This window comes from Hemitrygon akajei, unplaced genomic scaffold (assembly GCF_048418815.1).
Source record: "Hemitrygon akajei unplaced genomic scaffold, sHemAka1.3 Scf000048, whole genome shotgun sequence".
Taxonomy (NCBI): domain Eukaryota; kingdom Metazoa; phylum Chordata; class Chondrichthyes; order Myliobatiformes; family Dasyatidae; genus Hemitrygon; species Hemitrygon akajei.
In genome coordinates this window covers 3,216,661-3,242,802 of record NW_027331934.1, presented here as the reverse complement: position 1 = coordinate 3,242,802, position 26,142 = coordinate 3,216,661, and the positions used below count along the sequence as shown (strand labels likewise).

Sequence of the window (26,142 nt, the reverse complement as noted above, 5' to 3'; positions counted from 1 at the left end):
TTTCTCTCCATTTAGATAATAAGTTGCTCTATTATTTTTCCTGCCAAAGTGCAAGACCTCACACTTGTCAGTATTATATTTCATCTGCAAAATGTCTGCCCAATCACTCAGCCTATCTATGTCCCCCTGCAGGGTTTCAATGTCCTCCGCACTCATTACACTCCCTCCCATCTTTGTGTCATCAGCAAATTTCGATACGTTGCACTTAGTCCCTTTCTCCAAATCATTAATATAGATTGTAAAGAGTTGGCGTCCCAACACCGACCCCTGTGGAACACCACTAGTCACTAACTGCCAGTCTGAGAATAAAACATTTATCCCAACTCTCTGTTTTCTGTTAGAAAGCCAATCCTCCACCCATGCCAGAATATTATCCCCAATCCCATGATTTTTTTACTTTAAGTAATAATCTTTGGTGTGGCACCTTGTCAAATGCCTTTTGGAAGTCCAAATACACCACATCCACTGGTTCCCCTTTATCTACCCTATATGTTATGTCCTCAAAGAACTCCAACAAATTTGTCAAACATGACTTCCCTTTTGTAAAGCCATGCTGACATTTTCCTATTAAGCTATGTTTATCCAAATGCCCTGTTACTGTTTCCTTAATTACCGATTCCAACATTTTGTCAACCACAGATGTTAGGCTAACTGGCCTATAATTCCCAGCCTTCTGTCTATTGCCCTTTTTAAATAAAGGAGTTACATTAGCATTTTTGCAATCTGATTTAAGGAACAAATGATAATAAATGATGTAATTCTATATTCTATGCTGTACTATTCTATGTTCTACGATACCGAACTTCCTCAACCGTCTGAAGTGAAAGAGGCGCTTATGTGCCTTTTTCAGCACACAGATGATGTGAACAGACAGTGAGGGATCCTCGGTGATGGGGATGCCGAGGAACTTAAAGCTGTTCACTATCTCAGCCCCAGATCGACTGATGTCAATAGGGGTTTACCCGTCTTCGTTCCTCCTGTAGTCCACAACTAGCTCCTTTGTTTTTGCGATATTGAGGGAAAGGCTGTTATCTTGCCATCACTGTGTCAGAGAGATGACCTCTTCCCTGTAGGCCACCTCGTTATTGCTTGAGAGGAGGCCAATCTATGTAGTGTCGTCGACAAATTTCATTAGCAGATTAGAGCCGTGGGTGGCGACACAGTCATGTGCATACAGGGAAACTAAATTCGGGAGACCGGTTGTTATGGCAACAGGTGACATTGAATTTCAAAGACATCTTGGTCAGTTTTTGAGATGGGCTGAGGAATGGCAAATGGTTTTTAACTTGGACAAGTGAGAGATGATGCATTTTGGACTGTCAACTGGGTAGGACTGGTATAGTGAACGAGAGAGCATCGGGTGTTGTGGAACAGAGTGACCTGGGGTGACAAGAGTACAGTCACTGAAAGTGGACGTGCAAGTATAAAAGGTGAAAAAGAAGGTTTTAATAATGCTGGCCATCAGTTAGGGCATTGTAGTTATATAGATTTTTAGTGCGGCTACACAGGGTATTATGTACAGTTGTGTTCACCCTACTGTAGTACAGATGTTATCAGTCTGGAGAGGGTGCTGACGAGATTGCTGAAGATGCTGCCTGGACTAGAGGGCCGAGTCATAGGAAGAGGTTGGCCAAGTTGGATCTTCATTCCAGAGGAGAATGGAGGTGACATTGTAGGAGTTTATAAAATCAGGAGGGAGTACAGATAATGTGGTTCATCATTGTATTTTTCCCAGGGTTCAGGATTCAAGCTTGCGTAATGTCATTCCAGTATAGCAGAACAAAATAATTGTTACTCTGTGTTCGAAGCAGGACGGGGAGAGAGAAAAAAACAACAAAATGACAGAGACCACAATAATAAACAAAACACAATACATAAAGTACGATAGCTTAAAAACTTTGATTGTATGTCCCTAAAGTGATGTTAGGCACAGGAGATCTCGACATACGGAGACTGACATTGATTGTCTTGCCATTAAGTGACGTTAGGCACAGGAGAGTCTGGACATACGGAGACTGACATTGATTCTATGTCCCTAAAGTGACGTTAGGCACAGGAGAGTCTGGACATGTGAGACTGACATTGATTCTATGTCCCTAAAGTGACGTTAGGCACAGGAGAGTCTGGACATATGGAATCTGATACTGATTTTCTATCCATAAAGTTAATTTATGCACAGGAGTCCCTAGAACTGTCAGGAAACTAGTAGTGGGTTAGTGAGTATAGGTGTTGATCAGGCTTACCTCTTCTTTGTGGTGGCGTGTTGGGGAGGAAGCATTAAGAAGAGGGACACCTCATGTCTTAATAAGCTGGTAAGGAAGGCGGGCTCTGTCGTGGGCAAAGTACTGGAGAGTTTAACATCGGTAGCTGAGCGAAGGGCGCTGAGTAGGCTACGGTCAATTATGAAAAACCCTGAACATCCTCTACATAGCACCATCCAGAGACAGAGAAGCAGTTTCAGTGACAGGTTACTATCGATGCAATGCTCCTCAGACAGGATGAAGAGGTCAATACTCCCCAATGCCATTAGGCTTTACAATTCAACCGCCAGGACTTAAGAACTTTTTTAAAGCTATTATTAATGCTTTTTGAGTTAGTGATTTAGATGCATATCATATTTTTACTGAGTTAAGTATTGTATGTAATTAGTTTTTGCTACAACAAGTGTATGGGACATTGGAAAAAAGGTTGAATTTCCCCATGGGGATGAATAAAGTATCTATCTATCTACTGCTTGGGGGAAATGACTGTTTTGAGCCTGATTGTCCCGGCGTGGGTGTTACAGATCCACAATTCCTTTAAGGCAGCAGCAGAGTCGTAAAGAGAGTTTAGGGCATATTGACCTTTATAACGCAGGCTATTAAGAAGAGGGGTTGGGATATTAATGCTGAAGTTGCAAAAGACACCGTGATTCCAAAATATGCGGAATTGTGCGCAGTTCCGGTCAGCTGCTGGAAAGAAAGATATCGATAAGCGTGAAAGAGAGCACGGAAAATTACACGGACATTGCTTGTGTTTCAGAAAGTAATTATAGTGTTAGGTTGAACAGGTTAGCACTTAATTACCTGGAATACAGAGAAGTGATGGGGTATATGCAGGGCTCCAACTTTTTTATGCCATTTGCCCCTACAATTAAAGCAAGGGTCCATGGGTTGGGAACCCCCGCTAGAGATATAGAAATCTATGATGGTATAAATAGGGTGAATACAGGTAGGAATTTTCCCCTCAGTTTGGGTAAGGTCATGGATTTAGGGCAAAAGGTGACACATTTAAGGGGAATCTGAGGGGGAACTACTTCACTCAGTGGGTGGTGCGAATGGGGAACCAGTTCCCAGCAGAAGTAAGAGATGGAGGCTCAATTGTAGTATTTGAGAGATATTTGGGTAGGTAAATGAATGAGGGAGTTATAGAGGGCTATGGTCTGGGTGCAGGGAGATGGGACCACACTGAACATGGCACGAACTGGATGGGTAACAGTCCTGTGTCTGTGCTCCAAGGGTTCTGCGAATCTCAATTGAAACTTCTACACGTAATCAACATTTATTGCAGACAGGTCGAATCCAACAACGTGATTTTATTTTTGGACCAGCGTCTGCACTGCTGAGAATTCTGTAGAGCTGGAACTACCATGAGATTTACTGAATGCACCTCAACAGGGTAAAAACAACCGCTGGAATTTTAGTACCACCATTACAAAATGGCTGAATGTTCGGTTCATCTTTGTCACAATGAAACCGAGAACGTGTCACACTGAGTTTGGTATTTCCCCGCTCGGTTATCTTTGCGAGCCACTTCCTCCGTCACCAGGGCAACAGCTCACCAGAGCTGCAGAGAGTGTTGAACATGTTTATCGCTCTCTGGTTGCTGACTCTCAGCGGAGAGAGAGTGGCCTCAGATACGAGGATGTTTTCAGCATTTACTGTCCGGGATGGAATGAAGAAAATTGTAGGGATTGAATTTATGCAATTCTGTTCTGGGTGTCAAACACCTTGCAGTTAGTCAATCGTTTCTTCATCAAAAGAACAAAATGAAATCTTCTGCACTGAGTTTCCAATGCTATATTTTCAATTTTATATTTAAAATAATATATTGAAAATATGCACTCAGCAATAAAATAATGAACAAATATGCTCAATGTAACTCTGGAGACAAGTTGAAATGTATCCGCACCCTCTTTGTGACCCAATGCCCATGTTTCCCGGCCGATCCCCGTCCAGACAAAGGATCATCAGTCTCCAGTTCTGTCACGGGTTGGTGTGGGAGTGTAAGTTTTTGAACTTGGATTAGCTGAGACACTGCCGCATATTACCGGCAGCAAAGAGCCCTGGGAGAGTTGATGCTTGAGATACAATCTTGGTATGTGGTCTCCAGGAGTATGGGACTGTCAGTGTTTGGGCTTCGGTCTACGTCGGTGTTAGATGTTTCTCCTTCCGCAAAGAAGCAGACGTCTCCGGTGGCTGGATATTGGTAGCGTGAATCTCTCAGTGTGAGATGTGGAAAAGATGTGCGAGGCTCTCGGTGTGGGCTGTGACCCTCTGAGGTTGGATCTTGGGATACCTCACCTGTTTTGACTCAGATAAAATGAATCAGGGGATCAAGTTGTCCAGGTTTATGAGATGTTAAGCGAGTATCTCTGTTCTGTGCTCAGATATTTGGTTCTGAAGTTCCTTTGGAAGCAAAGCAGAGAATGAATTCCCATTCCATCCCTCAGAGGGAGAGGCTGTGGTGAAATACGCTGTTCTGTGTTTGCACCAGCAGAAATAGACCGTGGTTCCAGAAATCAATTCACATTTGGAAATTCCCCTTCACTGTCACCTGTCTATCTGCCAGTGGGAGTCAAAGAGAAACTCGAGATGCTGAAGATGGAACAGAACTTGGAACAGTACATCACAGGAACAGGCCCTTTGGCCACAATGGTGTGCCGAACCAGCTGAAAAGTAAATCAACCCCCGCCCCAAAAAAAAATGACTCCTTCCTACACAATGTCCATATCCTCTCAATATTCCTCACACCCATCTGCCTATCTAAAGTCTCTTAAAAGCGCCCATTGTATTTGCTTCCACCACCATAACAGACAGCTCATTCCAGATATCCTCACCTCTCTGAGTAAAGCAACTTACCCTCACATTTTCTTTGCATCTACTCTCTCACACGTTCATTGCTGGTATTAGACATTTCAAAACAGCGAAACGATACTCCCTGTCGACTCTATCTACGTCTTTCATAATCTTATAAACCTCTACCAGATCTTCCCTCAGTCCCCACCGCTCCATGGAGAGCAACCCAAGATTTTCCACTAAAACCTGGATGATGTTTGAATCCATTCTGACGAAAGGTCAGGAAACCGAATCGCTAATATTGTCCCTCTCCCCACGGCTGCTCCTTATCTGCTGAGCTTTTCTAGTGATTCCAGTTTCTCTTTATTACATTCACCCTGTAACATTTTAAATCTCATTTTAAATCGACCAGTGCACCAGCGCTCGTTTGAGTTGATAGAAGAGTAAAGAAACCAAAGCTTTTCCCAGTACATTATCCTGGTCCCAATTGTCCCGTTTTTCCCGGAAATGTATTCAGTACAGTTGTTGCTAACAAGGTTCACAAAATAATCTGGAGAATGATAAGCATTATGCACGAGGAGCATTTGATGGCCCTGGGCTTGTGTTCAGCGGAGTTCAGAGGAATGGTGGTTGGGGGTTGGTTGTAGGGGATGTGGAGTTAGGGCGGGGATGATTATTTACACCAACTGAATAACAACAAGTCTGGATGCAGTGGGAATGTAGATGCCTTCATTAGGCGGAGAGTCTGGGATCTGACAGTATTGCCTCAGAATAAAGAAGCTTCACTTTAAAAGTGAGATGAGAGATATTACTTCAGTCAAAGGTTGGTTGATCTGTGGAATTTGTTACCACAAAGGGTATCCAGGGTTAAGGAAGGACATCCTGGCTGTAGAGGAAGTGCAGCGTAGATTCACGAGGTTAATTCCTGGGATGTCTGGACTGTCTTACGCAGAGAGGTTAGAGAGACTGGGTTTGTACACGCTGGAATTAAGGAGATTGAGAGGGGATCTGATTGCAACATATAAGATTATTAAGGGATTGGACAAGATAGAGGCAGGCAATATGTTCCAGATGCTGGGAGAGTCCAGTACCAGAGGGCATGGTTTGAGAATAAGGGGTAGGTCATTTAGGACACAGTTAAGGAAAAACTTCTTCTCCCAGAGAGTTGTGGGGGTCAGGAATGCACTGCCTCGGAAGGCAGTGGAGGCCAATTCTCTGGATGCTTTCAAGAAGGAGCTAGATAGGTATCTTATGGATAGGGGAATCAAGGGATATGGGGACAAGGCAGGAACCGGGTATTGATAGTAGTTGATCAGCCATGATTTCAAAATGGCGGTGCAGGCTCGAAGGGCCGAAAGGTCTACTTCTGCACCTATTGTCTATAAAGGGTGATGGAGGTGATCGCTTGGTATATTCATGTTCTGGATTGCTAAATAGGCTGAGAATTATAGCAGGGAAGCAAGAATACAGTGTTGGAAAATAATCCACCATGATTATGTCTCTTTTGGAAGAGGACAGCGAGGCTTTGAGAAGAAGTGCGGCGGCGGCCATTTTCAAATTGCTTCTCAGATCGGAATTCTGAGAGGCGGGACTGCGCAGGCGCGTGAAGGAGGCCTGGGAAGGAGGGAAGATATAAAAAGGAGAGAAGGAGTGAGGCAGTTCTCTTTTGGAAGAGGACAGCGAGGCTTTGAGAAGAAGTGCGGCGGCGGCCATTTTCAAATTGCTTCTCAGATCGGAGTTCTGAGAGGCGGGACTGCGCAGGCGCGTGAAGGAGGCCTGGGAAGGAGGGAAGATATAAAAAGGAGAGAAGGAGTGAGGCAGTTCTCTTTTGGAAGAGGACAGCGAGGCTTTGAGAAGAAGTGCGGCGGCGGCCATTTTCAAATTGCTTCTCAGATCGGAGTTCTGAGAGGCGGGACTGCGCAGGCGCGTGAAGGAGGCCTGGGAAGGAGGGAAGATATAAAAAGGAGAGAAGGAGTGAGGCAGTTCTCTTTTGGAAGAGGACAGCGAGGCTTTGAGAAGAAGTGCGGCGGCGGCCATTTTCAAATTGCTTCTCAGATCGGAGTTCTGAGAGGCGGGACTGCGCAGGCGCGTGAAGGAGGCCTGGGAAGGAGGGAAGATATAAAAAGAACGCAGCCTTAAGCAGCGGGCAGCGGAGTGAGTCGGGAGCAGAGTGTAGGGCTTGGGCTCAGAGGGCTTAGGCGGAAGAGGGCACAGTAGGCTTATCTTTTAGTTCTTGTTATTTTCAGTTATTCGGGAAGTATGAGTGTGAGGGCAGCTTGTTGTTCTCGGTGTCGGATGTGGGAGATTCTGGAGTCTCCGAGCCTCCCGGACGTCCACATCTGCGCCAGGTGCGCCGAACTGCAGCTCCTGAGGGACCAAATTAGGGAAGTGGAGCTGCAGCTCGATGACCTTCGCCTGGTCAGGGAGAGTGAGGAGGTGATAGAGAGGAGTTACAGGCAGGTGGTCACTCCGGGGCCACGGGAGGCAGATAGGTGGGTCACGGTCAGGAAGGGGAAGGGGCATGTACTAGAGAGTACCCCAGTGGCTGTACCCCTTGAGAATAAGTACTCATGTTTGAGTACTGTTGGGGGGGACAGCCTACCTGGAGGAAGTGACAGTGGCCGGGCCTCCGGCACAGAGGACGGCCCTGTAGCTCAGAAGGGTAGGGATAGAAGAAAGAGGACCATAGTAATAGGGGATTCGATAGTCAGGGGTTCAGACAGGCGGTTCTGTGGAGGTGATCGGGAGTCCCGGATGGTAGTTTGCCTCCCTGGTGCCAGGGTCCGGGACGTTTCTGATCGCGTCCAAGATATCCTGAAGTGGGAGGGTGAGGAGCCAGAGGTCGTGGTACATGTAGGTACCAATGACATAGGTAGGAAAGGGGAAGAGGTCCTGAAACGAGAGTATAGGGAGTTAGGAAGGCAGTTAAGAAGAAGGACCGCAAAGGTAGTAATCTCGGGATTACTGCCTGTGCCACGCGACAGTGAGAGTAGGAATGGAATTAGGTGGAGGATGAATGCGTGGTTGAGGGATTGGAGCAGGGGGCAGGGATTCAAGTTTCTGGATCATTGGGACCTCTTCTGGGGCAGGCGTGACCTGTTCAAGAAGGACGGGTTACACTTGAATCCTGGGGGGACCAATATCCTAGCGGGGAGGTTTGCTAGGGCTACGGGGCAGACTTTAAACTAGTAAGATGGGGGGGCGGAAATCAATTTGAGGAAACTATGGGAGAGGAGGTTAGTTCACCAGTAGAGCAAGTAAGTAGACCGTGTGTGAGGGAGGACAGGCAGGTGATGGAGGAGGGATGCGCTCAGCCCGAAGTTGTAGGGGAGAAGAAAGAAAAGGATAATAAATTTGAATGCATTGCTAGGGATGAAAAGAGAGGAGGAGGTGGAGAGTATCTTAAATGTATCTATTTTAATGCTAGGAGCATTGTAAGAAAGGTGGATGAGCTTAAAGTGTGGATTGATACCTGGAATTATGATGTTGTAGCTATTAGTGAAACATGGTTGCAGGAAGGGTGTGATTGGCAACTAAATATTCCTGGATTTAGTTGCTTCAGGTGTGATAGAGTAGGAGGGGCCAGAGGAGGAGGTGTTGCATTGCTTGTCCGAGAAAATCTTATGGCGGTGCTTTGGAAGGATAGATTACAGAGCTCCTCTAGGGAGGCTATTTGGGTGGAATTGAGGAATGGGAAAGGTGTAGTAACACTGATAGGAGTGTATTATAGGCCACCTAATGGGGAGCGTGAGTTGGAAGAGCAAATGTGTAAGGAGATAGCAGATATTTGTAGTAAACACAAGGTGGTGATTGTGGGAGATTTTAATTTTCCACACATAGATTGGGAAGCTCATTCTGTAAAAGGGCTGGATGGTTTAGAGTTTGTGAAATGTGTGCAGGATAGCTTTTTGCAACAATACATAGAAGTACCGACTAGAGATGGGGCAGTGTTGGATCTCCTGTTAGGGAATGCGATAGGTCAGCTGACAGATGTATGTGTTGGGGAGCACTTCGGGTCCAGTGATCACAATAGCATTAGCTTCAATATAATTATGGAGAAGGACAGGACTGGACCTAGAGTTGAGATTTTTGATTGGAGAAAGGCTAACTTTGAGGAGATGCGCAGGGATTTAGAGAGAGTGGAATGGGTCAAGTTGTTTTATGGGAAGGATGTAATAGAGAAATGGAGGTCATTTAAGGGTGAAATTATGAGGGTACAGAATCTTTATGTTCCTGTTCGGTTGAAAGGAAAGGTTAAAGGTTTGAAAGCGCCATGGTTTTCAAGGGATATTAGAAACTTGGTTCGAAAAATGAGGGATGTCTACAATAGATATAGGCAGCATGGAGTAAAGGAATTGCTCGAGGAATATAAAGAATGTAAAAGGAAACTTAAGAAAGAGATTAGAAAAGCTAAAAGAAGTTACGAGTTTGGTTTGGCAAATAAGGTGGAAGTAAATCCGAAAGGCTTCTACAGTTATATTAAAAGCAAGAGGATAGTGAGGGATAAAATTGGTCCCTTAGAGAATCAGGGTGGTCAGCTATGTGTGGAGCCGAGGGAGATGGGAGAGATTTTGAACGATTTCTTCTCTTCGGTATTCACTAAGGAGAAGGATATTGAATGGTGTAAGGTGTGGGAAACAAGTAAGGAAGTTATGGAACCTATGACAATTAAAGAGGTGGAAGTACTGGCGCTTTTAAGAAATTTAAAAGTGGATAAATCTCCGGGTCCTGACCGGATATTCCCCAGGACCTTGAGGGAAGTTTGTGTAGAGATAGCAGGAGCTCTGACGGAGATCTTTCAGATGTCATTAGAAACAGGGATTGTGCCGGAGGATTGGCGTATTGCTCATGTGGTTCCATTGTTTAAAAAGGGTTCTAGAAGTAAGCCTGGCAATTATAGACCTGTCAGTTTGACATCAGTGGTGGGTAAATTAATGGAAAGTATTCTTAGAGATAGTATTTATAATTATCTGGATAGACAGGATCTGATTAGGAGTAGTCAGCATGGATTTGTGCGTGGAAGGTCATGTTTGACAAACCTTATTGAATTTTTTGAAGTAGTTACGAGGAATGTTGACGAGGGTAAGGCAGTGGATGTAGTCTATATGGACTTCAGCAAGGCCTTTGACAAAGTTCCACATGGAAGGTTAGTTAAGAAGGTTCAGTCGTTAGGTATTAATGCTGGAGTAATAAAATGGATTCAACAGTGGCTAGATGGGAGATGCCAGAGAGTAGTGGTGGATAATTGTTTATCGGGATGGAGGCCGGTGACTAGCGGGGTGCCTCAGGGATCTGTTTTGGGCCCAATGTTGTTTGTAATATACATAAATGATCTGGATGATGGGGTGGTAAATTGGATTAGTAAGTATGCTGATGATACTAAGGTAGGAGGTGTTGTGGATAATGAGGTGGGTTTTCAAAGCTTGCAGGGAGATTTATGCCGGTTAGAAGAATGGGCTGAACGTTGGCAGATGGAGTTTAATGCTGAGAAGTGTGAGGTTCTACATTTTGGCAGGAATAATCCAAATAGAACATACAGGGTAAATGGTAGGGCATTGAGGAATGCAGTGGAACAGAGAGATCTAGGAATAACAGTGCATAGTTCCCTGAAGGTGGAGTCTCATGTAGATAGGGTGGTGAAGAAGGCTTTTGGAACGCTGGCCTTTATAAATCAGAGTATTGAGTACAGAAGTTGGGATGTAATGTTAAAATTGTACAAGGCATTGGTAAGGCCAAATTTGGAATATTGTGTACAGTTCTGGTCACCGAATTATAGGAAAGATATCAATAAATTAGAGAGAGTGCAGAGCCGATTTACTAGGATGTTACCTGGGTTTCAGCACTTTAGTTACAGAGAAAGGATGAACAAGTTAGGTCTCTATTCATTGGAGCGTAGAAGGTTGAGGGGGGATTTGATCGAGGTATTTAAAATGTTGAGAGGGATAGATAGAGTTGACGTGAATAGGCTGTTTCCATTGAGAGTAGGGGAGATTCAAACGAGAGGACATGATTTGAGAGTTAGGGGGCAAAAGTTTAAGGGAAACACGAGGGGGTATTTCTTTACTCACAGAGTGATAGCTGTGTGGAATGAGCTTCCTGTAGAAGTAGTAGAGGCCAGTTCAGTTGTGTCATTTAAGGTAAAATTGGATAGGTATATGGATAGGAAAGGAGTGGAGGGTTATGGGCTGAGTGCGGGTAGGTGGGACTAGGTGAGATTAAGAGTTCGGCACGGACTAGGAGGGCCGGAATGGCCTGTTTCCGTGCTGTGATTGTTATATGGTTATATGGTTATATGATTGATTATGGAGCAGACTAGAATGACCGAATCACCTAATTCTACTCCTATATATTATGACTTGTATCTTATACCATGACTGAGTGATGACTTCTTTGTATCCCATCACAAACAATAGAAAATCTTCAGATGCTGGAAATCCAAGCAGCACATACAAAATGCTGGAGGAACTCAGCAGGCAAGGCAGAATCTATGGAAGAGAGTAGAGTCGACATACAGATGCTGCCTAGCCTGATCAGTTCCTCCAGCATTTCGTGTGTTTTCCTTTGCATCCCATGTCAGGCTTTGTAAAGTGTGAGGGATAGTTCTAGATTTCTTCACTTGCATCATGATATATGCGTTCAAGATTTAAATGTCAGGTTAATGCTTTGTTCTCGTTTGTATTAGTTACATACTTCATTATCTGTCTGGTTAAAGTTAGATCTGCGGTGAGAGATTTATTGGAAGAAAACTCCACGACTGGAAGCAAACCACGACTGAAGACGAGGGAACAGCAACAAGTGAACCAGCCCGAGGACTGAGAGCACCAACTGGAGAGAACCCATCTGACTCGGAGATTCCAGTAATTCAGTCAGGAGAAAGTTTGGTGAGTCTCATTTACTCTAACACTGGTCCTTTAGACATTACATTTCTGTACCAAGGAAAATAGGAAATAGCTGGAGCGGGACTGAAAAAATGTAGAACTGACAGTTATGCCAGTTGCAATCATTCTAGATCTGCTAATGTGCTGTCAGCATCTCAGCTCCGTGAAGCAACGCACATTCCCTCATATCGTTTGCTCATTTCAAACATCACTTCTGATGTTTCCTTGCTTGGCTGTGTTAGGTCATAATAATCTCAAAATGCGTTGAGAATTTTCTCCCTTTATGAGACACGGCAGCGCTTCCTGCTGTAGTGATAGCAGAAATGTGGAATTACCATGAACTACAGCAACATGTCATTGACTCCTCTGTCTATTGCAAACTGCAATGATATACTTGCCCTCGAGTATATCGTCGTGCAAGCCTCTGCTAAGAGCAAACCCTCTTGAAGCCAAATGTCCCGGCACCACATTTCATTCAGTCCTAACTAGCAAATGTCAACGAATAATTTTGATTTACATACCCTCTAGTCATCAAGTATTTTTCTACAAATAAATTGTCAGAACCTATGAATATGTGATTAAGCAGCAATAGGTTTTGCAATGTTCCCATCTGACCATGGATCAAAGGCACGGGTTATATCTGTACTTGAGATGAACGAACGTCCTTGCAGCCAGGACTGCTGGAGCTGCCGGGGTCGATTTAAACTCAGTGATTTCGGGATGGGAAGCAGCGTGTTCGGTCAGGTGATGGAGGAGTTGATGTTAAGGTAGATGCAATGTTAAGAGACACTTTGGAAGGGTTGGCTGTGGACAGGGCATCATGTAGTGAAATGCAGCAACAGTTTCCCCTTCCTCCCTCACTCCCATTCTCACCCTCCTATTTTTTGCCGGTTTTAATTGTGGGAGTTGTGATCTCTTTATACTCACTGACCAGGGAAAGTAAAGCCTGTGATTCCATTCAAAGCCCAGTTTCTTTGTAAAGAGTGGGGTTGAAGTTTATCGAGATGAACATGGGGAACGCGTAAAGAAAGTTTAAATCAGATCAGTAGTAGTTTCTGAGGGCCGAGTGGTCCAGTTATGCATTTGTTGTGTTGATTAGAAAAGTTCTGACAGTTTAATTAGTGCAAGCCAATACAACTTCTGCATATCAATTATATTGTGGAACTGAAAAGAAATATTACATTGATTAAGTATATACATCGAGATTTGTGCGTTAATGTTGTACCCCAGCGGGTTGCAGATCGACCATAACTCATTCGGTGAGCTGGCCAGCGCGGTACGGGACCGAGGGACGCGCTTCCCGTTCCCTGTTACTGACTCTACAGTCTCCCCATCTACCGCGCGCTCCAGCTCACCGCCCCGCCCACTGCCCCACGCGCGCCCTCTTGCGGAGCTTCGTCTCCCTCACTCTCCCGGGCTGACGTTGAGACGATTCAAGCATGCTGAGTGTGCCCGGTATGTCTCGTGAAGTGACGTGAAATTTACTTGTCTCTCATTGGTGATAGCAAATGCCAAATTAGTATACCAACCAATGGGGATGTGGGCATTCCTAACCCGACTCCCGGGAAAGATACAACGGTTGGCGGAGCTGCAAGGGTGACGCATTGAAGTGGGAGTGCAGGGGGGTTATCTCCTCTGAAGTGGCGAGGACGAAGAAGGCTTCAGTATATTTGTAGCGGACACTGGTAAAGTGTTGCCCTGCAAGTGCGCTGTGGGGGTGATTTTGAGAGCAAGTCAAGATCATACTATATGACACAATGGGCTGGGGGGACCCAGTGGCTGTCTTTTGTTTAACGTATCTGGGTTTAAACAACGGAGTAAACAGACCCACCTTAGGCCAGCAGGCTGTCCCAGTGGGTGCTGTGGGGACAGACACCTGGAGCATGGCTGATCCTTGTCTGCATTAGCAATTTATCTGAGGGACAAAATGCAATATTTACTAGTCTGATATTGACTGAAAACATCTATATTTATCATGTATTCTGTTTATGATATAATCATTGTCCACTTTATGTTCAAATTTAATAACCACGCCACATGCTTGATGTCATGTGCGGCTTCCCCACAACGGGATCTGACGTCACGTGTGCAGTTCCGTACGTCACACTGGCGTTGAGACGGTCGAACTTTACCGCCTAAGGTATCAATTACCTGACCCACCCACCCCACCCTACAATCAACAGAGGAGTTACACTCTTCACATAGGTGTGAAGCCATGTTTATCACTGGTTACACCCAATAGCAGAGACAGAGCAGCTGAGAGGGCGTTACCTCAGCTGCCTTCATCTCCTGCTCCCGCATCGAACTCCCCGTCAAAGCGGAACAAACCTCAAGTAAATGTCCTGCTTATTGATTTATTTCCACTTCCCTTCCGAGGGAAGTTGGGGGCGTTTGTGAAGCGTCTCCTGCGGCCGGAGTCTGATGTATTGCTGACAGGTAGGAGGATACCGCTCGGTTCATCGGCTTGATGCTAGCCCCATATGGAGGGATCTCGGCAGAAGGGCGAGTGTGAGGGATTTTACTGAGAGGATAAAGAAGGTGTGTGAGGGGGTGGACAGGGTGGAGTCTGAGAGGATGTTTATTCCAGTGGTGGATCCAGGCGGAGGATGGGGGAAGGAGCCCATTGACAGTGGGAAAGGGACATGAGTGGCTCGTCTGTGGAAATGTCTGAGTCCACGGTGGTGGCGAGCAGAGATGTTCACCACTTCGGGGGTGGGGGGGGGATGGGGCAAGCACCGGCAGACTGAGCTGCAAGTGGGTCTAATGGTCTGGGCAAAGTGGATTGGAGTGGTGTTGGGGGCAAGGAAGGACTTGTCTTGGGTCCTATTGAATGACAGGATGGACTGGATGGGCTGAGTGGCCTGTTCCTATTCTTGTTGTCTGTGTATTTAATGAGAAGGAATAACCAGACTCTTCTTGGGTCTGCAGGATATCCCAGTGGGTGTAGTAGGGACCGCTGCTTGGAGCCCAGTTTTTCCAAAACTGTGTCAACAATTTGGCTGAGGGACCAAATTCAACATTTCCAAGTCTGTTCTTGAAAAAAATGTATATTTGTACATTGTTAATGACAGAGAATGTATATTTATGATTATTGACACAAAATATATATTTGTATATTGTTAATGATATAAAACTTGTATTACTATATTGATAATGACATAGAATTGTATAAATTATGTTCCATGTGTTATCTGAATGTACTTGCCTGTGATGTTGCTGCAAGTCAGTGTTATTCTGTACCTGCATCTTCCTGTACATGCACACTTGTCAATAATTTCAACAGTACCTGCGAAAACTCTGAGATTTGAATAGTGAAGATCATCTTGGCATCTCGGTAGGTCAATTATAAAGAGATAATATACTGTTAAGTACAAGACCCTTAACAGTGTCAATGAGCAGAGGGATCTTGGAGTCCCAAGTTCATCGCTCCCTCAAAGTGGCTACACCGATTGACACGGTGGTTAAGAAGGCAAATGGCATGCTTGCCTCTATTAGTGAAGGTATTGCATTCCAAATTCAGGAAGTTATGTTGCAGCTTCATAAAACTTGAGTTAGGCCACATCTGAAGTGTTTCATACAGTTCTGGTTGCCCCCATTCTCGGAAGGATGTCGGGGCTTTGGAGAGGGTGCAGAAGAGGTTTACCAGGATACTGCCTGGATTAGAGGGCATGAGCTATAACGAGAGGCTGGACAAACTAGTGTTGTTTTCTCCTGGGCGGCGCAGGAATAAGAGGATGGAGGTGTATAAGATTATGAGATTTCTTCGACAGTTTTCTCTGGACCCACGCAGGCTAGGGTAAGACGATGGAGGTTTATAAGGTTACGAGACACATAGATAGAGTAGACAGAGAATAACTATTTACCCGGGGTAGAAATGTCAAGATCAAGATGCATGCATTTAAGATGAGGGGGGTTGTTTGAAAGGAGATGTGAGGGGAAAGTGTTTTTTTTTACACAGAGGGGTGGTTTGGTGGAATGTGCTGCCTGGTGCGATGACAGCGGCAGGTATATCGGGGACTTTTCAGAGATGTTTAGATAGACACATGAATGTGAGGGGAAATTGTGCAGGCAGAAGGGATTAGTTTAGTTGGCAATTTGATTAACTGAATAGTTTGAATACAACATTGTGGGCCGAAGGGCCTGTTCCTGTGCTGTACTGTTCTATGCTCTGTGTCTTTTGTCGAAAGGTTTCGCGATTATGGAGGCAAAATAAGTGAGTGGGAACAACAGGTCAGCTGGAGCCCAATGTGGGAAATGTGAAATCACACACTTCTGTAGTACAGACCGCAATCCTGAGTGTGATTCAATGGGGATGGACTGATGTGCAGTTGGTAGGGAGGGAGGACAAAGGTGCATTGTATTTATTGCAAGAGTTACTGGGTATAAGAATGAAAATAACTTTAACAATTATTTGTGCTTTGTTGAGATTGTACCTGGAATATGGTGTAAAATCCCGCTCCCCATACTAACACGGGTTATACAGAGCAAAGAACAAACTGCCGGAGGAACTCAGTGGGTTGGGCAGCATCTGTGGAGGGAAATGGACCGTCAACATTTCGGGCCGAGACTCTCCCTCTGGACTGAGAGAGACGGGAAATAATCAGAGAAAAGAGGTGAGGTGTGGGGATGGGGCAAGAGCTGGGGAGTGAGAGGCAGATCCAGGTGAAGGGGGAGGTGGGAAGGTGGACAGGAGTGGGAGGTGAGTGATTCGGACTGCAGTCCATGGAACTTAATTCCACAGAGGATTAACAAAGACGTCAGAGAGTATTTGTTATAGAGAGTGCAATGAAGATTCACCAGACTGATCCCTGGAGTGGTGGGGACATCATATGAAGAAAGATCAAATGTGATAACCCTTTTATTTAGAGAATCGAGGACTGAGAGGTGAACTCATTGAAATGCACAACATCATTATCGGTTGAATCAGGGATCCCAGTCTCAGAAAAAGGGGGTGGACTGTCCCGGACTGAGATGAGGGGAAATGTCTCCACTCCAGGGTTAGTGAATGTTTGTAAATCCCCACCACAGAGGCGGTGAAGACTCAATGATCACCCTCACTGAATAAAGAGGCTGGGAGATGGGTGGAGACTGAAGGGATCGAGTCAATGAGGATTGGGAAGAAATGTGGCTGAGATGGGAGAGCTGCTATCATATTGTCATTGGTTAAAGGGGCTGAATGGCCTCTTCCTACCGTTTCTCACTTGATGTTTCAGTGTTCCTGTCCAGTGAGCTCAGAGGATGTGAATAGAAATTAGTGTTTGTAAACATAGAAGTGATTTGAATGAAAACTACACAATTCCTTTTTGGGTCTGAATCATCTGTTAGACAGTAATGGGAATCAAACCCGTATTTCAGTGACCTAGTGGGTACAGGGATGGGATGGGAATGATACAGAGAGAAAAATTAAAAACGTAGCTGGTGTTAATTTGAAAAGTGGAAAATGTGGCGGGTGGATCAGGTAGCGTGTGAGGAGCGAGAAGCAGAGTCACGGGTATAAATGAGAGAACATGGGTCCATCACACGACCCTGTTTCCCGCTCCCTTTTTACCGCAGATCGGCAGCATCTGCAGGTTTTTTTTTCTGAGGCCCTGCCCCCGCGCTATGAGATACCATCACATTGCGCATGCTCAGTCAGGCGACGGGCAGTGATTTTTTTTTTGGATGGATGTGGGGGATCGTGTGGAGTTGGGATCAGGAGAGTGACCTCGCCCCCTGAGGCGGGGAGCCGGGGGAACGATCATTCTCTGTGGGGCGAGACCAACGAGATCCCGCAGGTGAGAATTGAGGCCGGTCCCGAGCTACATTGGGCAGTAATCCCTGTTATGTCCCTGAAAAGCCGGCTTCCCACCGCTTCCCGGCCAGAACCTGCTGGGTGGGTCCGGGTTGTGGGACTTTCACACCGAAGCTCCTGAGTTGAGCCGCCGCTCAGCCCCTGGTGCTGTGGTCCTAGTAGCGGGATGAGGTGGTGAGGCTGGGACTGAACCCATCCGTTGAGATGTATCCTGGGAACTTTATCTCCATCACCTGCCCCAGTAGTGGATCCAAACTTCACCTGGATTGATGCCTGGGTTCGATAATTGTTTCCATGTATCTGGGCTCCTAGAAAGAAATATTCCATACTTCACTTAACTCTCCCTGGAGAAGATCCAACCCGGCAACGCAGGTTGTCTGATAATATCCACCGCATGAAAATGGGAAATCTGTTTATTATTGTCATGTATAGAAGTTCAGTGGAAAATGTGGCAGGTGGATCAGGCAGCGTGTGAGGAGCGAGAAGCAGAGACACTGTTTTAAATGAGAGACCCTGCACCCATCACACGATCCTGTTCCAGCTCCATTTTCACTGCAGATCGGCAGCATCTGCAGGTTTGTTTCTGAGGCCCTGCCCCCGCGCTATGACTCACGATCACATTGCAACACGCTCAGTCCCGGGATGGGCAGTGATTTCTTGTGGATGGATGCGGTGGATCATTTGTGGGGTTGCGATCAGGAGAGTGACCTCGCCTCCTGGGGCGGGAAGCCGGGGGAAAGATCATTTCCTGTGGGGCGAGACCAACGAGACCCCGTAGGTGAGAATTGAGCGGACCCAAGCGACATTGGGCAGTGATTCCCGTTATTTCCCTGAACAGCCGGCTTCCACCGCTTCCCGGGCAGAACCTGCTGGGTGGGTCCTGGTTGTGGGACCTTCACACCAAAGCTCCCAAGGTGAGCTGCCGCTCAGCTCTTGGTGCTGTGGTTCTAGGAGTGGGTTAAGGTGCTGAAGCCGGGATGAATCCATCCATTGTGATCTATCCCGGGAACTTTATCCCCATCATCTGAACCAGTAGCAGATCCAAACTTCACCTGGATCGATACCTGGGTTCGATAATTGCTTTCATGTGTCCAGGCTCCGAAAATAATTTCAACACTTCAGTTAACTCTCCCTGCAGAAGATCCAACCCGGCAACCTAAGCTGTCTAATAATTTCCACTCCATGAAAATGGGAAATCTGTTTATTATTGTCATGTATAGAGGTTCAGTGGAAGTCTTGTCTTGCGTACCAACTACACACGTCTATTCATTAAACAGTACATTGAGGTGATACAAGGTAAAACAATATGTATTACAAATGATTATGGTTCCAGAGAAAGTGCCATGCAGAAAGTGTAAGGTCACTTCAAGTAAGAGTGTGGTCAGCTGTCCATCTTATCACACTGGGGACATTCAATTTGCTTATAACAGCAGAATGGAAACCGTCCTTGAGCCTGGTGGTACATGGTTTCACGTTTTTGTAGCTTCTCCCCGATGGGGAATGGGTGAGAAGTGAGAATGTCCCAGGTTGTGGGGAACTTTGAAGTACAAGGTCTGCTTTACTGAGGCAGTGGGAAGTGTAGACAGAGTCCATGGAGGGGAGGTTGGTTTCTATGATGTGCTCAGCTGTGTCCACAGCTCTCTGCAGTTCCATGCACTCATGGGCAGAGCAGTAGCCAGACAAAGGTGTCAAGTCTGGATGGGATCCTTTCCATGGTGCGTTGGTAACATTTGGTTCGGGGAGAAGGGTAGATGTCAAGTATCCAGTTGTTCTATTTTGGTCATTTTAGAATCTTTCATACAGTGGTATCTACTATTAATTCAGTAACTGTGTATTGCTGGAGTACCATCAGCGACCGTCCTTGATTCCTTCTCCTATCTGGTTCCATCTACTCATCTCTTGCCCATCTGGTTCAACCTCTGTCCTGCCTGTATCACACCACCTTACTGATATATCTCAACCATCTTGTTCAACCTCTGTCCAGCCTGTATCCCACTACCTCAATGATATATATCAACCATCTTGTTCAATCTCTGTCCAACCTGTATCCCACCACCTCAATGATATATATCAACCATCTTGTTCAACCTCTGTCCAGCCTGTATCCCACCACCTCAATGATATATATCAACCATCTTGTTGAACCTCTGCCCAATCTGTATTTCACCACCTCAATGATATATCTCAAAAATCTTGTCAATTTCTGACCAGTCTGTAATCAATAATTACAATCTTAGTTGGAACGTTACAAAATAGCGAAATGTTAATCTTGACAGCATTTAGATTTGAGTCAGTTACTTTATTTTTTTTGTCATTTTTGGAGAGCCGCTTTCTCTGTTGCCAGGGTAACAGCCCATGTGACTTGCAGGGAGTGGTGCACATTGTTATCGCTCTCTGGTCACGGTCACTCAGTGAGAGACAGCGGCCTCGGGAGCAAATGTAACAGACTGATAGTGGGGTGGGGAGAATGTTATGAGCATTGACTGTATTATCCCTGTATTGGAATGAAGACAAAACTAATGTATGTGGGCATTACATTTGTACAACTTTGTTCAGGCCGTCACAAACGTCTTGTAATCAGTCAATAGCTGTGCATAATTTAAAGTAAAAAGAGAGAATATTGGACACGTTCAGCAGATCGGGCAGCATCGTGGACAGTCCCAGTTCAGATACTGGGTCTTCCACAGTTTCTCTTTCCACAAAGCTGATCTGGTGAAAAGAGTTTCCAGCACTATTATTTCAATTTTATACTAAAAACATTTTATCCCTGTTAGCCTACAGGAAATGTGATGACCAATTGTGCTGGGCAAGACCTCATTTAGCAATAAGAAAATGATAAATTGAGTTCAGTTTAGCTGCAGGACACAATGCGAAACGTATCCCCAGTGTCTTGTGACTCTCGCCCAGGTTATCCAGCCCGATCATTGGTCCATTCAGATGACCATCAGGTTCCCGTTCGGCCCTAGGTTGATGGAGTGTTAGTTTCTGAACTCTGATTGGCCGAAACACTGCATCATTATACCTGTAACAAGGAGTACTAGAGTTGAGGTCTGGGCTGTAATCCTTAGTACTTATACAGATGGGACGTGATGCTCCTCCTTCCAAATGAATCAGAAGTCTCGGGCATCTGGACATTGGTTGTGGGTATATCCCTGAATACACCACTTGCTGTGAGATGTGTGGACGATGTGCGAGGCTTCTGGCGTCGGTAAGTGACAGGGTCAGCTGTGTGACACTGTGATGTTGGGTCATGGAATATCATAGCTTTAGATCAAGTAAAATGGACCCGGGGGTCAACGCCCAGGTTTATGAGGTGTTGAGCGAGTATTTCTGGTCTGTGTGTTCATTGTTCAAACCGTCTTTGTAAATTCCCCCTCACTGTCACACGCCTGCCAGGCAGTGGAAATCTAGCATAAACTAAAGATGCTGGAGATATGCAGTAAAAACTGAAAATGTTTGAAGTAATTGTGACGAAAGGTGTAAACCTGAATCGTCAAATTTGTTCTCCTCCCCACAGCTGTTCCTTACCTGCTGAGTGTTCCTGGTAATTCCAGTTTCCTTTTATTACATTCACCCTGGACTGGTTTATATTTCCTGAAATGGACCTGATTTAACCTGGAAATGGAAATAGCTCGTTCTGTGATAGTAGAACAGTAAAGAAAGCACAACTTTTCGCAGTAAATTGTTCTGGTATCAATTTGCCTGTTGTTCCTGGGAATCTGTTCAGTGCAGTTGTTGCGAACAAGGTTCACGTGAATAATCTCAGGAATGATCCGCGTTATGTATGAGGAGCATTTGATGGTTCTGGACCTGTGCTCAATGGAGTTCAGAGGGACGGTGTGGGTGGTGGGGGGATGCATGGTTAAGTAAACCTACCGAATGCTGAAAAGCCTGGATACAGTGGACATGGGGAGAATGTTTCCATTAGACATAGAGTTTGCGCTCTGAGAGCACCGTCTCAGAATAAAGACGCCTACTTTTAAAATTGTGTTGACAGACAGACAGACATACTTTATTGATCCCGAGGGAAACTGGGTTTCGTTACAGCCGCACCAACCAAGAATAGAGTTGAAATATAGCAAAATAAAATCAGAAATAATTAAATAATAATAAGTAAATTATGCCAAGTGGAAATGTCCATGACCAGCCTATTGGCTCAGGGTGTCTGACACTCTGAGGGAAGATTTGAAAAGTTTGATGGCCACAGGCAGGAATGACTTCCTATGACGCTCAGTGTTGCATCTCGGTGGAATGAGTCTCTGGCTGAATGTACTCCTGTGCCTAACCAGTACATTATGGAGTGGATTGGAGTCATTGTCCAAGATGGCATGCAACTTGGACAGCATCCTCTTTTCAGACACCACCGTCAGACAGTCCATTTCCACCCCCACAACATCACTGGCCTTACGAATGAATTTGTTGATTCTGTTGGTTTCTGGTACCCTCAGCCTGCTGCCCCAGCACACAACAGCAAACATGATAGCACTGGCCACCACAGACTCGTAGAACATCCTCAGCATCGTTCGGCAGATGTTAAAGAACCTCAGTCTCCTCAGGAAATAGAGACGGCTCTGACCCTTCTTGTAGACAGCCTCAGTGTTCTTTGACCAGTCCGGTTTATTATCAATTCGTATCCCCAGGTACTTGTAATCCTCCACCATGTCCACACTGACCCTTTGGATGGAAACAGGGGTCACCGGTGTTTTGGCCATTCTCAGGTCCACCACCAGCTCCTTAATTTTTTTTCACATTAAGCTGCAGATGATTCTGCTTACACCAGGTGACAAAGTTTCCCACCGTAGCCTTGTACTTAGCCTCATCTCCCTTGCTGACGAATTCAACTATGGCAGAGTGATCAGAAAACTTCTGAAGATGGCAAGACTCTGTGCAGTAGTTGTAGTCCGAAGTGTAGATGGTGAAGAGAAAGGGAGACAGGACAGTCCCCTGTGGAGCCCCAGTGCTGCTGACCACTCTGTCTGACACACAGTGTTGCAAGCGGACGTACTGTGGTCTGCCAGTCAGGTAATCAATAATCCATGACACCAGGGAAGAATCCACCTGCATCACTGTCAGCTTCTCTCCCAGCAGAGCAGGGCGGATGGTGTTGAACGCACTGGAGAAGTCAAAAAACATGACCCTCACAGTGCTTGCCGGCTTGTCCAGTTGGGCGTAGACACGGTTCAGCAGGTAGACAATGTCATCCTCAACTCCTAGTCGGGGCTGGTAGGCGAACTGGAGGGGGTCTAAGTGTGGCCTAACAATAGGCCGGAGCTGCTTTAGAACAAGTCTCTCCAGCGTCTTCATGATGTGTGAGGTCAATGCCACCGATCTGTAGTCATTGGAGCCACAGGGGCGCGGTGTCTTCGGCACAGGGACGAGGCAGGACGTCTTCCACAGCCCAGGAACCCTCTGGAGACTCAGGCTCAGGTTGAAGACATGGTGAAGTACTCCACATAGCTGGGGGGGGGGGGGGCACAGGCTTTGAGCACCCTGGGGCTGACACCATCCGGGCCTGCAGTCTTGCTTGAGAAAAATCTCTTCAGTTAAAGGATGGCTGCTGTGTGGAAACTGTTGCCGCAGAGGGTGGTGGAGGCTGCCCTTTGCGTATATTTATGGCAGGTTTAAATATGTTCGTGATTGCTCAGTAGCTTCAGGGTTGCAGGATGAAGGCAGGAATATGGTGTTAGAATAAAAATCATGTTTGAATGTTGGAGCAGACACGATGGACAGAATCATCTAATTCTCCTCCTACATCTTGTGTCTGACCATAACTGAACGATGACTCCTTCGTATCCCATATCAGGCATTGTGAAGTGCGAGGGGAAATTTCAGATTTGTTCTTTGAAATCGTTATATTTGTCTTCAACATTTAAACTTCGACTAACAGAAATATTTTTTTCTCATCTGTATTGTTAATGTGTTTTATTATCTCTCTAGTTAAAGTTATACCTGCGGTGAGAGATTTGTTGGAAGAAAAACCCCAACTGGATGGAAACCACAACTGAAGACGAGGGAACAGCAACAAGTGAACCAGCCCAAGGACTGAGAGCACCGACTGGAGAGAACACTTATGACTCAGAGTTTCCATTGATTCGGTCAGCAGAAAGTCTGGTGAGTCTCTTTTAGTCAAACACTGGTCCTTTAGACATTACATATCTATACAATGGAAGGTAGGAAACAGTTGGAATGAGACTGAATGTGCCAGGTAGGCCTCTGTCAGACCCAGCTGCAATCACTCCAAGTCTGGTAATGTGTTGTCAGCAGTCCAGCACTTTAAAGCCACTCACATTCCCTCAGTGTATGCTCATTTCAAGCTTTTGCGTGTTTTGAAGTAGTTTTTGGTCAGTTCTGAGTGGGGAGAGGGAAGCAGAGGGGTTTGTTTATACTTACTGTCTTTCAGAAATGTAATTGCTTGAATTTAATTTGTGCCGACTTACTAACCATATCCTGTACCTTCTTAACCAAATTATCGATATACACGACAAGTAGGAATGGGTGTAACCCCGGGAACACCACTAAGCACGGAACTCAAGTCCAAGAAACAGATTCTCACCATGAACTTCTGCTTCCTAACAATCATTTGTTTGCAGACTCTGGGACCCTGTAACAAACTCAATGTTAACAGCAAGATTAGACAGTAACTAATATAAAGAGGAACTTGCTGCTTCCTGAAAGGACGCATATCATGTCTGATCCAAAGTGAAAGATCCTCCGTTGTTTACAACTTGATTTGCCTCGGGACCCATCCTTCCAGTTACGCTGCGTCCGATAATCCGTAAGACCCCAACCTCCCCCCACCCCGCCAATAGCCCCACATCCTTCCCATCGTTCACCCCACAATCGAACCCGTGGACAGATTCCCTTCACCCACGTCTACACTCTCAACTTGGGTATCATCACTAACTGATCATACATTCCCGGCTCGGGCGCAAAACTGAAACCAGGCCTGCGGCACTGGCGACCCCGGACACCCCAGATGACTGATTCAGTCCCAGCCCTTACCCACTGCAACCGCCGCCCGCTCAGGAGAATCGCCGGCATCCGCTGGGTTCGGCACTGTGCTCTGATCTGTAGGAGGTCCCCGCAGCGCCACCTGTAGCAGGACGTCGGAGGGACAACACAGACCGTTCGGGTGTGGGTTCATTCACTGTGACACCCTCCAAACTTCACATCAACCCCGTCCAACCGACTCTGGGCGAACTTCAACGACCAAGAGATATAATCCACCTCATCGATCAGCTGACTGACTGATTCACTCACTGTCGGGGTGTTCAGATTTCCGGGAGACAAGGACAGCAGGGACGAGAGGTTTTCTGTTAACTGATACGAATCTGTGTTTCCCCGCTGGCAATTCCGGTTTACAGCAGTAAAACTGTTGTTTATGAAAATACTAAACAACGAGACACTGCACGGACTGAGCCATCTCAAATCAGATCACCCTGGAAACTCTTCCCCAGAAACATTCTGGGTTTTGTGACCCAACTCTAGACAAACACCACACCGCCCACTCTACGGACAACATGGCAGAACAGGACACCTGGCAAGGGACTTTACATCACACAACATCGGATTCAGTGATGAAACCTCGTTCTTCCCCTGAAATCATTAAAACCTCCACTAAACAGCTTTTGAATACAAGCTCTCACCCACACGTGACGTCACTTTGGCGCCCCCAGAGAAATCCATAAAATATTAGAGCAGAATTAGGCCATTTGGCCCATCTGACGTCACGTGCGCAGTTCCTTGCATCTGAGGGTTTGTTTCTCGTGGTTGTGCAGTTTAATCTTTCTTCCGTTCAGATCAGGGAGTGCGATCCGTACATGTCACGTCCTCGCATTGTGGGTGGGCTTTCTTTTTTCCTTGATTCCATTCCACTGCTACGGATTGCCGAAGAGCAGCAAATGTCTCCAGGTATATAACCCTATTAATGCAAGAAGGAAGCCTTTCCATTCTTTCGGGCTTCTCAATCATTTGTACACTTCAGCGAATTCTACCCCCAGAAGTTCCAGAGCAGAAGCTCAGTCTGTCTAATATTGCCACACAATTAAAGTGGAGACTCGTTTATTATTCTCATGTGCCGAGGGACAGTGAAAAACCTATCATGCATACATTCCAGCTGGAGAGGGTGCAGAACAAATTGCTGAAGACACTGGCTGGATTAGAAATGAAAATTCGACTGTACTCTTTTCCATAGATGCTGCCTGGCCTGCTGAGTTCCTCCAGCTTTTTGTGTGTGTCCTTTTATATGCCGTGTCAGGTTTTGTAAAATGTGCAGGACAGTTACAGATTTCGTCAAACGGATTATTATATTTGTGTTCAAGATTTAAATTTCAAAGAGTTTTGTTTCAAGAACTTTAAACGGAAATGTTTTGTTCTTTTTTGTATTGTTAACGTGATTCGTCATCTCTCTGATTAA

At 45.7% G+C, this 26,142-nt stretch overlaps 1 protein-coding gene across 3 annotated transcripts in view; it reads left to right on the top strand.

Annotated features, from left to right (window-relative positions):
* Positions 1–26,142, top strand: part of LOC140720955 (NACHT, LRR and PYD domains-containing protein 3-like) — a 320,684-nt gene that overhangs the window by 262,211 nt on the left and 32,331 nt on the right. The window contains exons 1-2 of one of the 3 annotated variants that reach the window (XM_073035818.1): positions 11,774–11,938; positions 23,664–23,837. The gene's annotated coding sequence lies outside the window, so the exon portion shown is untranslated. Of the gene's footprint in view, positions 1–11,773; positions 11,939–16,386; positions 16,549–23,663; positions 23,838–26,142 lie in introns of those variants that run through there. The other 2 variants (XM_073035820.1, XM_073035817.1) reach the window with 2 other exon arrangements.